The following is a 16418-nucleotide window of genomic DNA, read 5'->3' as shown; positions in this document are numbered from 1 at the left end:
GCAAGGAATTTTGTATCTCTTGATTTGATGAAGTTTAATATAATTCCTCATCTGTAGAATTGGTTTTCCCTTAGGGGTTTTTCCAGGGACAATTTGTCCACAAATATTGTGTTCATTGTGTTGCGCATTTCTTTCCGTATTTTATAAGTGAAGTTGCAATTGTGTTATTTTTTGATATTAGCTGAGAATTTGTTTTCAGCAGTTTAATAATCATTTATGATAGGAGATTAATAATCAGTGATTGCAATAGTTAGATTTTTCACAGTTCTTAGCAGAGGGGCAGTTTGGATTAGGGCTCAATTGCAATAAAATCACATTGAATTGGTTTTATATTCGCAAATCCCTTTATTCAGAGCCCTACATAAGCTAGATCCCATGGAGATTTTTTCTTGACCTGGAATTCAAGTACCAATTATTATTAGAAGCTAATGGAAAAATCAGACTTTCCTAAATTGTGTGAAGAGGGCAGTCCTCCCACAGAGTTAAATTCCTCTTGTCACGAAAAATACTAAATTGGGGACTAGACCAGATTTCCGATGTATGGCTAATGAACAACGAATTGCATCTGACTCCACTCATCCTTATATTTATTTTGGAGCGGCATTTGTTGATTTAAATGGAGGAGGAAAGAGCTCAGTCAGTAAGTATAGAGTCTGAGAATGGTCAGCGATAGGATTCAAAGCCGCCATTTACAGAAACAGATGGATGTGGGAAGCATCACAAGCAAGTAGAACCGAACAGATTGAATCAAGAGATTCAATTTCTGGAGATCAGTTTAAAGCTTAGTAGGTTACTTCATTTTAGCTTTTTCTTGACTTCAATGGAAAGGCTACTTTCTGAGCATGCCCAATTGGAATAAGACGAGAGATAACAATCCTTTGTTTAATTGTAGAGAACTTGGGACAGAACATGTCACTCACAATATGGATTTTCACAATCCCTACCCTCAATAACAGTACGCCCTTGCGACCCTTTCTAGAATACAGCATACCTTGGATGTAGACAATGACAATACGCAAATTAGTGGTCATTCTCCACATCGTTTACAGTGGAAGACTCGATCGTATTGACATATCGGGTGGCTTGCATGAACATGTTCCTCATGATCAAGATATTTGACAAGTTGATTGGCTCAAAGCAAAAATAACTGATGGGAGCTCAAAAATTCAATGGTTCCTAACACTCCATGCTTTGACTGGCATGAAGCGAGCATAGAAGATCAAAGGTTTGTTCCTTTTGATTGCCCTACAGACCATGCTACTCATCCATGATCTTCGTCTCTCATCTCAGCATTTCGTAATCCTATTTACAAACTGACAGTAGCTTGTGGGCTTCAAATCAACTGCTTTTATTCGTGTCCTATGTAGGGATTTTGGAAGTTGTAGTTTAGGATCACAGTCAACCCAAAGAGCGGGTCATCGCAGCCACTGTTCATTCTTGTGAAGGGATATCTGAAGGTTCGTTCTGTAGAGAGGATTTCATAGAAAATTTGAGGTTCTTTGGGCAAATAGTTTAACTTCTAACTCTCTTTAACATTATAATTTTCTTCATTCTCTAAAATATATATCTCATCTTGTGATAGAAGCTTGTGACAGAAGTACAAAATTCTAGTGAAAAATGGAGACAGGAAAGAAGGAAAAAAGGAAAATAAAAATCCGAAGCTACAAATGATGACAAATATGAAGTATATGGAAAATGCTTGAAGTGAGAATGGGGAAAAAAGAGGAAAATGGGAACCTGAAGCTGCAATTGTCTCAAGCTAAAGCTGCAATTGTCTGCAATGAGTCCTAGTTGATTGTCTGCTTTGATTGTGGATATTGGATATTGGAAACATGGAAAATTGGTTCACTATTTAAGGAACTAATTTGCAGACAGAATAGGTTACCCTATGTGCAAAACTGTCAAATCGTGGATCACTTGTCCTTTCAAATTAGAAATGGATGTTGTAGTAGATTTGGGCTGTGATATCAGATGTTGCTGTTGTTACAACTTGTTCAAAATACATTTAACCTTGCCGCACAGGTCGAAACAACATTCATGAGAATCAGGAATCAGTAACATGAAATCTTAGAGGAGATCAAGTTTTAACATTAATGAAAATCGATAAAGTGAAATCTAAGAGGAGATCCAAATTTAAGTTTTAACATTAATGATGATAGATTGAGCTAAAACAATTATATCCTTTTGAAATCATTCATCCAACAAATTCAATGCATATAATCAAATGCAATAGCATTTATCAGTAGTGAAAGCTATCTAAGCCATCCAAACCATGATTGTGAAATTGTTCACTGGCAATTATTTTACGGTGTGAGACTATTTTTGAGACAATTTCTGATTACAAGTAATCTCACAAGAAAAGCCTATCTGCTAATTACAACAACTTATATACAAATAATCTCACAAGAAAAGCCTAAAAGCCTATCGGCTAATTACAACAACTTATATCATTTATCATTAATTTTGAATTTTGAAGAGAACTTGGAGAAGCCTATCGGCTAATTACAACAACTTATATCATTTATCATTAATTTTGAATTTTGAAGAGAACTTTAAGGACACTTTAAGGTATTCATTTGTTCTAATATATATATATATTTTAAGTAACAGGAGTCCAATATTATAGTCAAAATATATAGACCCAAAATCAAATGATTAATATTGTGGTAAAGTATCACTAAACACAACCAGAATTGTAGCACAAAAAAAACACATTATCTTAGTTTGTAAAAGACTTAAACATAAGTATGACTCACAAACTTGCACAGTTAGCGAAGGCAACATCAATACCAAGCAATGCAAAATAAATTGAATTTTAGTATATATAATATTAACATTATTGTTGAGAAAAGTGCACACAAACCATTCTCTACAATTAGCAGATTTGTAAGAAATGGAAGGGAGAACTGAACGTTTTTAAAAATTAAATTCGTACATTAATAGATCTGCTAGTAATTTTATAATTAAGATGCACTTCAACAGATCTATGAAACGTCGCTCGCAGTAACCATTTGCTTATCACTTCATTTATAGTTATAAGTATTTAAAATATTAATTTATGTTAGATATATATTTTTATAAAGTTAGCAAATCTTTAAAATAGCCATTTACTGTTAATCATTTGTTTTCCTACTCTTTTTAGATTTTCGTATTTGTAAAATTATTCTATATAGTTCATCTAATAAAAAACAATTCTAGTATGAAGGGTCTGTTTGTTTGTTGGTAGAAAATGTATTTTTTGTTTGGTACCCGAAATTAGAATAGGGAATAGGCAAACATATTCCAATTTTGCCCCTAAAATCAGCATTTGTCCATTCCAAAAAATAGTTGTTATTGGAATGGGCCATTTCTATTCCCAATCTGATTTTTATTTTATTTATTTTTATTAATTTTTTTTAAAAAAAAAAAAAAACTTTTAAACTTTTTAAAACTTTTTAATTATTATATCTATTTTTAAAAATACAAAACTTCACCTTGTTCCCATTCCATTTTTGTACAACCAAACAAATGAGTAACATATTCTCAATCAAATATCAGGTTAACCAAACAAGAATGGGATTGTTCTTTTCCAATCATATTCCACATTTCCATTCTTATTCTAATTTTCTATTCCTATACGGACAAACAAATGAACCCAAAATGGTAAGCACCTTAAAATGAAATTTGACAAACTGTTTACATCAATTATAACTTTATTGAAAAACAATTCTCTTCGGTGAATTAAAAAACATTTTTAATGAAATCTAACAAACTGTATACAAAAATAATAAATTTAATTTCATTTAAAAATTTGTCCTATATATAGTTCTAAATTATCAGTTACATTAATGAAATCTTCTCATCCAGTCTTAAAAAAGAAAAGCAAAGTAGCACAATCTCTGACCAACTCTCTTTACATGTGAAGTAAAATCTAAATAGAGTCATTATCTTTAATTATAAACATAAAAAGTAGGAAATGCTACAAAAATTGAATGTTTAAAGTTACCTCTCCTTTAATGATTAATAAGACTGGTGATTCTTATAGTGAATTTTAGCATTCCAAAGTTCTAGCAAACCTGGAACAACACTAGTGTTTTTGAGTGTAATCCTATTGATTGGGATCTATACAACAAAGCATTTTGTCCTTGTGTGGAATTGAATCTACAATAATATGGATCACTTTCAAAGGTTACCAGAAGACTTGGTGAGGGAATTTGTAATTAGGGTGTCATACATATTTCACAAGAAGCTCAGGTGTGTATCAAAAATGTTGTCTTGAGTGGGTTGGGGGCAGAGAATATGATGATTAAATATTTGTGACAGGAACAAGAGACGCTTCTCAAAAATTTCAGCTCTATGATGATGAGCATGATTTGAGTGTATTTAGATGGAGGTAGGTGTTCAGAGAGAGGTCAAGAATCACAACACGAAGTTCCTCCAGTTCTCTTGTGATCCTTGAAATTTGATATGAAACTTTAAGTTTCGTGCCTTCATGGAATTCACTATGTTCTAATTAAATTTGGTGGGGTAGGGGAGGGAAGTGTGGAAAGTTTAACCCTCTAGGCGTAAGAGCAAGTGTTGAAACATTAGAGATGTTGAATTTTTGTTTAAAAAAAAATGTGAAAATAAATCTAGTCTATGATGAGTTATATTCAAGATCAATCTTTTCTTCTCCAGGGTTTTACAGTTGTGCAAGAATTGTAGCTTGAGAAAATTGTAGTATTGAAAATGTGCATGTAGTCTACAATTTATCTAAGGACCCAGGCCTTCTAGGCTTTAGAGTAGGGGAATTTTGTGAATAATTAAATCACAACTTTTAAAATTTTCACTCGGGACTAACTATTGCTGAGTGCTAGTTTTGCTCGGCACCTTAAGGAGCCGAGTGACAGGAGGGTGTTAAGTGAGCTCAGCACATGAAAGAGCCAAGTGAACTTGGCACTCAAAGGGGGACTTGGCACCAATGGATGCCAAGTGAGCTCGGCTATAACTATAGAGTTAAAACAAAGACCAAGATGAGTGACAAACTTCCAACGTGAATGCTACCACCACTAAAAACCAGAGATCCAAAACTTGAAACATTCAACAATAATCTTCTTAAATGAAATATATAGAAGAAGAAACAATGGATTCACATATGCCTACTTGCTTAATATTTAACTTTGATTCAAACTATTACAAAATCTAGGAGCATTAAAATTCAACCAAAAAACCCTAAAATAACCCTAAAACTTCAAACTGATAAATACCTTAAAAAATTTGAACTAGCGGCTCTAATGGCTGCATACAATAATGCATGGAGCAATCAGTGCTTCACAGGTCGAATCTAATAAACCATGAACTTATAGAATAACACAAAGAAGTACGTGCAATTACAGGCACTGAATTAAATTCTTTCTGTCTCTGCACTTGACTTGATCTGCTGATCAACTTATCTCTTCTCTGCAACTTCTTAATCTGCTCAATTGACTAACTGAATGAGAGAGAGACATTCCTTTTTTTTTCTTCTGCCAAATATTTTCCCCCTCATTTCCAAATTTGAAACTCACCTACTTGCATTCAATTTTTTGTCTATTTTGTAGTCTGTCAAGAGGTAGGTGAGTGTTTGGCTCCAGGGACAAATGACTGAATGCAATTAATATTTCAACACTCCCCCTTTGTCTTGAGCCAAACAAACAAGGATCATTGCTGATCCAAATCTACTACACCAAGACACTCTCTTAGGTGTACAAAAGTTCCAAGGCCTAATTCCTTAGTAAAAATTTCTGCTAGCTACTGCTCAGACTTGCAATATTCCATTTTGATATTCCCATTCTCCACCAACTCTCTGATGAAGTGATATTTGATCTTTATATGCTTGCTTCTCCCATGGAAGACTAAATTCTTGGACAATGCAATTGATGAGATGTTGTCACAATAAATTGTGGTTCCATCCTCTTGCCTTTCATTCAAATCTGTTAAGATCCTCCTTAACCAAATTTCTTGACATGTTGTTGCATTTGCTGCTATGTATTCAACCTCTACTATAGATTCAACAACAATAGGTTTCTTCTTGGATGCCCATGAGATTGCACGTGATCCCATATGAAACATGTATCTGGAAGTGCTCTTCCTATCATCTATACTTCCAGCCCAATCACTATTTGTATAACCTACCAACTTGAATTCATTTGCTACAGCATGCAAAATTCCAAATCCCTTGGTACCTTTTACATACCTTAGGATCCTCTTTCCCACTTGCCAATGGAAATCCTTTGGTGTTTCTATCAATCTAAAAATCAAACTTTTCGCATGCATCAAGTCTGGCTGAGTTGCAGTGTTGGATCCACTCTCTTGTTAGAGTCTTCCTTGCTTAACTTTAGGCCAATTGCTGTCGGTGTGGGGGCTGGCTTACTGTTCTGCATTTTGAGTCTCTGCAAAATCTGCCCTACATATTTTTTTTGAGAGATAAAGATGCCATCATGCATTTGTTTTACTTCTATTCCTAGAAAGTACTTCAAGAGACCAAGGTCTGTCATCTCAAATTCATTTTTCATGGCCTCTTTGAACTCACCAATTAAAGCCTTATCATTACCAATAAAAATCAAATCATCTACATACAAGACAACAATCAACACATTTCTATTTGCTACCTTGATGTAGAGAGTAGGCTCACCACTTCTTTTGCTAAAGACATTGCTCTTCAAATATGAGTCAATCCTACTGTACCATGCCCTTGGAGCTTTCTTGAGCCCATAAAAAGCTCTCTTCAATCTATATACTTTCAGTTCTTCACCTACAACTTCATAACTAGTTGGCTGCTCCACATAGACTTCTTCCTTCAATAGACCATTCAAGAAAGCAGACTTCACATCTATTTGAAATACCTTCCATTTGTGTTGAGTTGTAATTGCTATGACAACACACACGATTTCCATTCTTGCAATTGGGGCATATGTCTCATTATAATCTCTACCATACTGTTGTTTGTAGCCCTTGACTACCAGCCTTGGCTTATATCTATCAATCTTGCCTTCAACATTGCATTTGGTCTTGTAGACCCATTTCACTTCAATCACTTATTTTTTGTGAGGCAATTTAGTTAGCTCCAATGTCTCATTCCTTTCTATAGCATCTATCTCCTCATCCACGGCCTTACACCATTTCTTCTCCTTAATAGTTTCTTCAAAATATATTGGATCACTATGAGAAAATAATGCAAAATTAACACTCTCATCATAATCTTCATACCTTTCATCTTGGTATATTTCCCTAAGACTCTTGGTCTTTCTTGGTAACAGGGAGGAGAGTGTGGGATCAGAATCTTCACTACTGCTGCTTTGCCAACTAGCTCAGTCTTCATTTTTACTTGGCACTGACACTCGCTCATGCCTAGAGGAGCCTGGAAATGACTGAGGTTGCATGCCTTTTCTTCTATTCACTCTTTCTTCTTGTTGTTCATCAACATCCTCTTCACTCATAATTGGAACTTTACTTGAGGTGCTCGGTGATTCATCAATTGGTCCATACCATTACTGATTTTCAAGAAATTCCACATATCTTAAGAGAATCATCTTGTTGTTCAATGGGTCATACAATCTATATGCTTTTGATTCTGAGTTGTACCCTATGAAGATGCACTTCACACCTTTGTCATCCAATTTCTGCCTTTGCTCTTTAGGCACATGTGCATCTGCAACACATCCAAAAACCCTTAGGTGTTCTACTATCCATCTTCCTCATGACCATGCTTCCTTTTGAATTCTATCACAGACTGCCTTGGTAGGATACCTATTAATTAGATAAACTATTGTTGCCACAACCTCTCCCCAAAACTCAGTTGGGAGACCTTTCTCTTTCATCATGCTCCTTGCCATTTCAACAATGGTCCTGTTCTTTCTTTCAGCTACTCCATTTTGCTATGGTGTATAGCTACCTGTGAGCTCTTTCTTTATGCCATGTTTCTTGCAAAAATTTACAAAAGAATTGGAGGTATACTCCCCTCCTCTATATGATCTTAGGACCTTGATATAGTGTCCACATTCTCTTCCAGCCTGGGCTTTGAACTCAAGAAACTTATCAAATGCTTCAGATTTAGATTTCAAAAAATAAACCCATGTCCTACGATTGAAATCATCAATAAATGTCATGAAATAAATACTCCCCCCAATGGAAGTAACTTGCATAGGACCGACTAGGTCAGTATGCACTAACTCTAATGGATATCTAGCTCTCTTAGAATTTTTAGAATTAAAGGGAAGCCTATGTTGCTTACCAAAATTACAAGCTTCACATTTGTCACATGAATTTTCCATTTGTGTTAAACCTTCTACTATTCTTTTATTTGAAAACAAATTTAAACTAGCATAGCCAAGATGACCATACTTGAGGTGCCATAGCCATGAAGGGTCTTCAATCACACTTCTTAGAGTTGATTGTGTGGGAGGTGCAACACCAAATTGAAATGAGAAACATGTCTCTATCCTCAAGAGAAACATTATGATCTTTGTCATTTGAACTACTGCAAGTAAGTTCTTGCTCCAATCCTTTTCGTAAATGAAACACCTGTCATTCTCCATCAGCACTTTGTATCCATTTTGAATGAGCTGACCAATTCTCATCAATATGTGTTTCATACCAGGGGCAAAATACACATTTTTTATTTACTTCTTCTCACCTTGCTTGGTGCGGACCATAATAGATCTTTTGCCCACTACTGGTAGGGTTCCATTGTTACCCATTTTAATCTGAGATTTGAAACTCTTATCAATGAATGAAAACAAGGTTTCATTACCACTCATGTGGTTTCTACATCCACTGTTGAGGTACCAAACCTCAGGGCTTCCTTCTTCACCAACACTACACATGATGAAGGCAGTGGCATTGTTTCCACTTCCCATGTTCACATCGCCCACATTTGCTTGTCCTGACTAATCATTTCGCTTCTTCCAGCATTCACTTGCATAATGCTCATATTTATGATAGTAGTAGCATTCTACATTACTCCTATTTGAGTTGTAGCTTTTCTTACCTCCTCTTGAAGTATTTTGTGAGCTACTTGCTCCATCTGCTCTTCTTGAGCTTTCTGCTGCAACATTTCTTTGTCCTCCATTGCCTCGGCCTTTGCCTCTAGAGTTTCTGCTTGAGCCATTTCTTCCTCTCCCCCTTCCTCTTGGATTTGACTGAGCCTTGAATGCTTGCTCTTGGGAAGAAGAAGATGCAGATTTGTTGATCCTATGCTCATGGGTTTAAAGAATACCCATAAACTCATCCATTGTCAAAATAGTGAGATCTTTTTCCGCTTCTATGGTCATGACCAAATTGTCATATTTATGAGGTAAAATCCTCAATATTTTTTCCACTATCCTCTACTCTTGATAGTCTTCTCCATTTGACTTTACTTGGTTAATCACATTAAGGTCCTTGAACTAAAATTTGCAATTGATTCATTTTTTTTCATCTGAAGGTTTTCAAACTCCCTCTTTATATTTTGTAGCTTTACTGTATGGACTTTATCAGTTCCCTTGAAATTTGTCTCAAGGATGTCCCATGATTCCTTTTCTTAATTTGCTACTACAATTTTGAGAAAAATCATCTCTGTCATTACTGCCTCAATCAAACTTAATGCCTTAGCATCCTTTCTCCTTGACTCTTTCAACTGAGTCTTCTGTGCATTTGTGAGAGTAGCATACTGAGTTGGGTCTGTCACATCATTGAACCTATTAATCACAAACTCTCATAAATCATTCGCAACCATTATGGTTTTCATTTTCTTTGCCCAAGTATCATAATTTTGTCCATTAAAGGGTGGTGGCTACTGCCATATCTTTCCTGCATCTCCTACCATGTCAAATATCCCAGAAAATTTTGCCCTAACTCACTCTGGATGTGGGGCCTCAAGGCTCTGATACCATGTGAATAATTAATACACAACTTTTAAAATTTTCACCTAGCACTAACTATTGCCGAGCGCTAGTTTTTCTTGGCACCTTAAGGAGCCAAGTGACAGGAGGGTGTCGAGTGAGCTCGACACATGAAGGAGCCAAGTGAACTTAGCACTCAAAGGGGAACTTGGCACCAATGGATGCTGAGTGAGCTCGGCTACAACTGTAGAGTTAAAATAAAGACCAAGCCGAGTGACAAACTTCCAATGTGAATGCTACCACCACTAAAAGCTAGAGATTTGAAACTTGAAACATTCAACAATAATCTTCTTAAATGAAATATATAGAAGAAGAAACAATGGATTCACGTTTGCTTTCTTGCTTACTATTTAACTTTGATTCAAACTATGACAAAATATAGGAGCATTCGACTTCAACTAGAAAACCCTAAAATAACCCTAAAACTTCAAACTGATAAACAACTTAAAAAATTTAAACTTGTAGCTCTAATGGCTGCATACAATAATGCCTAGAGCAATCACTGCTTTATAGGTCAAATCCAATAAACCACAAACTTACAGAATAACACAAAGAAGTATGTGCAATTGCAGGTACTAAATGAACTTCCTTCTGTCTCTGCACTAGACTTGATTTGTTGATCAACTTCTCTCTTCTCTACTCTTCTCTGCAAGTTCTTAATTTTCTCAACTGATTGACTGAATGAGAGAGAGACATTCCTTTTTTTGTCTTCTGCCAAATATTTTCCCCCTCATTTCCAAATTTGAAACTCACCTACGCGCATTCAATTTTCTGTCTGTTCTGTAGTCTGCCGAGAGGTAGGTGAGCATTTGGCTTCAGGGACAAATGACTGAATGCAATTAATATTTCAACAAATTTACTCTTACAAAAAAGCTAGAAGAATGTCTAGTTTCTATATGGTATCATCTAAAGCACAACATTTGTTGGCCATAATGCTTTCGGATTTAGGGTTTGTTGATTATTATGTAGTGGAGAATGAGAAATAATTATAAGAGAATTATTAATGTGTTTTCCTTGGAGCTTGCTCTGGCTGGCATTGAGCACTCAAGAGGAAATGAAGGTATTTTTTGTTAGATTAATATGAGTCATTTGCTTCCCTCAAATGATCTCGAGGGAGAAGTAAAACTATGAAAATATAATTAAAATATCAAAATATAAATAACAATATAGTTTTGATTTATTATAATCATACTATAATATTGCATCATATTTTACTATTATAATATGAAAATATGAAAATTAAAAACTATTATATTTAGATTAATAAAATATAAAGTAAATATATTACAAAATACTATTAAAAATAATATTATTAATATTAATAAGAAATATAATTTATATTATTATTAAAATTATATAAATGATTAATATAAGATTAATGTAATTAAATTATTAATACAATATAATTATTATTTATGAAAAGACATGACTCTTAAGAATGAAAAACTACATATAGAGAAAACTAACATTGAGAAATGGGGATTTAGATATGAAGAAATATGGGAAAAGATATATACAACTAGTCTACCATCTTAGAAATAAAATAAATTATGAAAGGTCCCAATAAGGGACATTACAGATATTGATTTCATTCAAGAATACCTTCATCAGGCATCTACAGATAGCCACATCTTACGAAGCTCCAATTGATGTCTCTGCCTCACCTTCTGCCTCCTAATGCTGCTATATCAAGATCCATTTTTCTACTTATCTTAAGATCAACGAAAGAACTGGAAAAAATTTGAAAAGATCAAGTAAATGGCAGATAAGGGTCATTACAAATGGTATCAGAGCGAGCCTGTGCATGATGGAGGCACCTACTAATTTATGACTATCAAAACAATTATTGGAAGCTAATACTCGCAATTATATATATGACATAACATATCAGACACACAGATAGAAGGAATAAAATATATTTTCTTCACTGCTTTTGAGATGAGAAGCAAGTTTGTATGCAAATTAATTAATTATTGCATAGAGAAAACACGCAACTCTAAACCAAATCTGTGACAAGGAAACAGTTATTGAAAAACAAATGTGTACGAAAATCAACCAAATCTTTGTATAGAGAGAACACGAACTCCAAAACAAATCTGTGACAAGTACTTTCAATGTATGGCCTCGCTTTTGCATCTGTCATTTGAACGATCCTCAAGGCACTTCAAATGATGATATATACTTATATATCATATTATGAAATGAATTCTGTAAACTTTTCTTTCCTAAAATTTTCTTGGACTATGAATTGATAAATATTTGGACATGCATTTACTTCAATGGCTTTTCCATTAAAGGAAAACACTTATTGATAAACAAATTTGTATGAGAATTAATCAAATGTTGTACAGAGAATATTAAGTCAGAAGATTATTGAAATATAGAAGCATTGAATCAAGTTAAAAAGTTGCAAATGGCCATCATTAAGATGTGAAAGTATTTTGAGAAATGATTTTATGGAGTGCGAAATTAGAAGGTTTGGAATTGCTCAAGACCAAAAAGTTAAAAAGAGAAGAGATTGCTAAAATAATTGAAAAATATGGAAGCTCCACATTTAGTGAGCAATAAGAAGTTAGCCGATGAATTCAGAATATTACACAAAAGTTCCCATTCCATTAAATCAAGGAATAGTTATGCTAGACTGCAGGTTGCAATGAGTTCAAAGCGTCCTTGAATTCTCAGTATTTTTCTTACGGAATGCCAAAGACCATATAGCTAAAAATATTCCTCTTCACCATTCTACCGAGGCACAAAAATTACATGGAGGGAATTGTTTCATCACAGGAAAGCTTTGAGTTGCTAAGAATAATGTTGAGCACTTGGGCTGCAAGCCACAACCCTCTTAGCAGACATAAAGATAGAGCTCTGCACCAAAATGGGAAGCCTTGTGATAGTGTGTTGGAATGGATATAAGCATATTGGGAACATGTAAGATGGACTGATAAAAGGGTTTTAAAAAATTCCAGGCTGATACACAAGGCTGCCATCTTGCCCATGTTGAATATGGGAACTTTAGAACAGAGTATCCACGTCCATTAAAGCATATCAGATCGAGATGATGTCATATTATAGAACTGAAAAATGGCAGGGGACAATGCGATGAAAATGTGTTAGCTTGCACATGATGGAGCATCATTTGTTGCAGACTTATTATTAGCATTAACACTCCCACTTTTGTTGCCCTCTTAAATGGAAAAGGCATGATGATACACCAAAATACTGATAAAAAAACATAGAGAACAAATGCAACTGTGCTTCCACAGAAAAATGCAAGGGGTGATGCTCAAAGTGTCAAACCTGATGCATAAGGAATGAAGGTTTTCACTTTCAAATTTTATCAAGCTATTTGTTATGCATACAACCAGGGAAACGTATAGGATGGAAGATTTCAAAGAGAGAGATAGTGTGTAAGGAATTCAAATGAGTTATAAAAACGACACTACCCATTCTAAGAAGAGATTGTTGAATCTGCAAGTACAGTACAGATCCACAGGGAGTAGATTCATACTATAAGCATTAGAAGCATTCATAGATTTACATTTTTTCATGTTAGATTTATTAGTTGCTACTATTTCATTTAAATTATTTCAATTTAAGGTTATTCCTAAACTGGGGTTTCCCCCCACCATAAACACACTCCTTTATTTTGCTAGATCTCAGATATGTGAAAAAATTGCATATCTAGATACCCATGTTGCTCTATTACAACCCTCTTTGAGGAGGTCAACCTTGAGAGATCATGAAACTATTTCTGGGTTTTGTCCATAGTGTCATTTTCAGTAGCAAATTTAATAATCAGCCTTTCTAGAGGTTGTTTGGTAGGCCATGTTTTGTTTTGCATCTCAGAAGATATTTCATCTTCCTCTCTTTTATTTATATATAGTTTATCATGTTTTCATATTTTTATAGCTCATCTCTATCTTACCAATCTTCTTTCTTAAATCCTCTTAGGGAGGAGGTGAGAGGAAAATAAATATAGGTTGTTCATTCCTTCTTCATTAGGGTTTGCATTGATACTTCCTTGTGTATCAATCTAACCTAATCCATGGGGTGGATCTTGGTCTTCCCAGTACTAAATGTGCTAGGGTGATTTCTTCCATTTTATCTCTACACATCGCTATATGAGGATACCCAAGAAATGTAGTGTAGAACTCAGGCCCAATTTTTGGAAGCAAATAAGTATTATAGTGTAACGAGTTTGGAGATTAAAAACACTTTTTATCAATGGAAATACTGGTTCGAAAATTATGAGAATCATTAAGAGGTCTGTCATTTTCATTGAAAAGTAAGAGGAAACTATCAAGCCTTAGATTTACTAAAACCTCAGTGGATTAATTCTGCCATCCAAAAGTTTAAAGTGGCACATCTAGGCATAAAGCCATAGACTACACAAGAATTCAATTGTGCTAGTCCAAAAGTTTAAACCTCAATAGATTAATTTTTCCATCCAAAGCAAGAAATTAATGATTGTGGACTTAGAAAAATCCTACCAGTTTTGAACCTTAATACCTAAAGATGCATAAGTGCGCAAGCTCCCAAGGTGTGCAGGTACAAAGATTCCTGAACGCTTGCATTGACTTCATTAGTTTAGTGGCAGTTTAGTTTTTAGGTGTTTTCATCCACCAAAAGAGTGCATTCATCCACCAAAAAAATACTTGAAGTATTATTGGTTGAAACAAGAAGATTTAATTGCTAGAAATAAAATAAACTAGCAGTTGCATGTTTTTGTACATGCAACGAGTGCGCCAATAAGAGATGAGATTTAAGAGAAAAATGTAGAATGAACATTAAATAATGTAAATATAAGTTTTAAAAAAATAAAAATAAAAAAAATAAAAAAGTTAAAGATTAAAAATAGATATAAAATTTACAATATTTAAGAAATTTGAATATTACTTAACAAACGTGTTCAATAATTTCAATAATTTACAATTTAATTCAATTTTATCAAATATGAAAAAAAAATCATTTAAAAAAAACCCATCAAAAAATTTATTAAGAAAAATTAATAAGAGAAATAACAAATAAAATAAAAAATGAAAAATGGTGAGATCTCTAACAAATATTGCATTGACAAAATAAATTATAGAAACTGAAAGAACAATATTTAAAGAAAAAATTAAACTAATATAAAATATAATTTAAAGTTTTTTAAAAACTAAAATCTAAATCAATTTAAAAAATCAAAAGTTTAACAAATAGAGATCACAACATAATCTAATGTGGAGATCACAAGTAATTATTTTTTAATAAATAAGAGAAGAAAAAAAAAAGTGAAAAGTGAATATTTAAATTATAATCTTATGTGAACAAATTGGATTATAAATAATTTTAATTTAAATAACATAATATTTACAAAATTATTTTAAATAGATTAATAAATACAAAATACCTCAAACTCATTTGATAAAAAATCTCCTCCTTTGTCAGATCTCAAACATTTTAGGCATTTAATTGTGTCTTTCTCAACTCTTGCTAAGTACCACTTAAAAATTTAGAAAGCATCATATTTCTGTTTAAGAAACATAACAGTCATCATTCTAGAATAATCATCTACAAGCAGCATAACATACTTATATCATTTGTAGCTTTGCACTTCAATTGGTCCACACAAATCATTATGAATAATATCTAATATTCTTTTATAGATATCAGTCTTACTCTTAAAACTTGACTTTGTCATTTTGCGTAACTGACATTGTTTGTAAATTATATTGTCTGGCTTCTTCAACTTAGGAAAACCTCTAACTCTTTTCATATTACTGATACTTAATAAATATTATTTATTTAAATTAAATTTATCAAATATAGAAAAAATAATCTTTTAAAAAAATCATCAAAAATTCTATTATGAAAAATTAATAAGAGAAAAAAAAAAAATCTAATAAATATTTTATTGATTAAATAAATTATAGAAACTAAAAAAAAATATTTAAAAAAAAAAAAACTAATATAAAAATAAATTAAAATAATTTTAAAACTAAAATCTAAATCAATTTTAAAAATCAAAAGTTAACTGAATAGATCACAACATGAACTAATGTGGAGATCACAACTAATAAATAAAAAAAGAAAATCAATAGTTAAAAGTAGAGATAACAACTATAAATATCAAAACAAGAGTTAAAATTGGAGGGAGATAAAAATTGGCTGATAAATAATTAATGGGAAAGATTTTCAATTTTTTGGCCAAACTCTTGCAAATTTTCCGTTAAAATTTTAATTTTCAAGAACAAAGTTCCCACAAATAGCCTATCGGCTAAATAAATAAAAAATAGAATATTGCAACAAAAAAATAAAATACTTATTATTGTAAGCTAATAACTATTATTTTATTTTATCAGATTAATTTCTTTTTATAAATGAAAAATAACTTTAAACAATTCTAAATAATTTTTAACAAATGTAAGCCAATAACTATTATTTTTATTTGATCAAATTGTTTTTAAAAAAAATAGCTTTTTACAATTTTAGATTTTTAAAATCTTTTTCTAATTGTCAAAAAAAAGCTTTATTGATTTTGTTAGAAGTATTATTATT

Source organism: Cupressus sempervirens, chromosome 5, assembly GCF_028749045.1.
Source record: "Cupressus sempervirens isolate cs-2001-9-10 chromosome 5, ASM2874904v1, whole genome shotgun sequence".
NCBI lineage: Eukaryota > Viridiplantae > Streptophyta > Pinopsida > Cupressales > Cupressaceae > Cupressus > Cupressus sempervirens.
Note: the sequence above shows the minus strand (reverse complement) of the source record.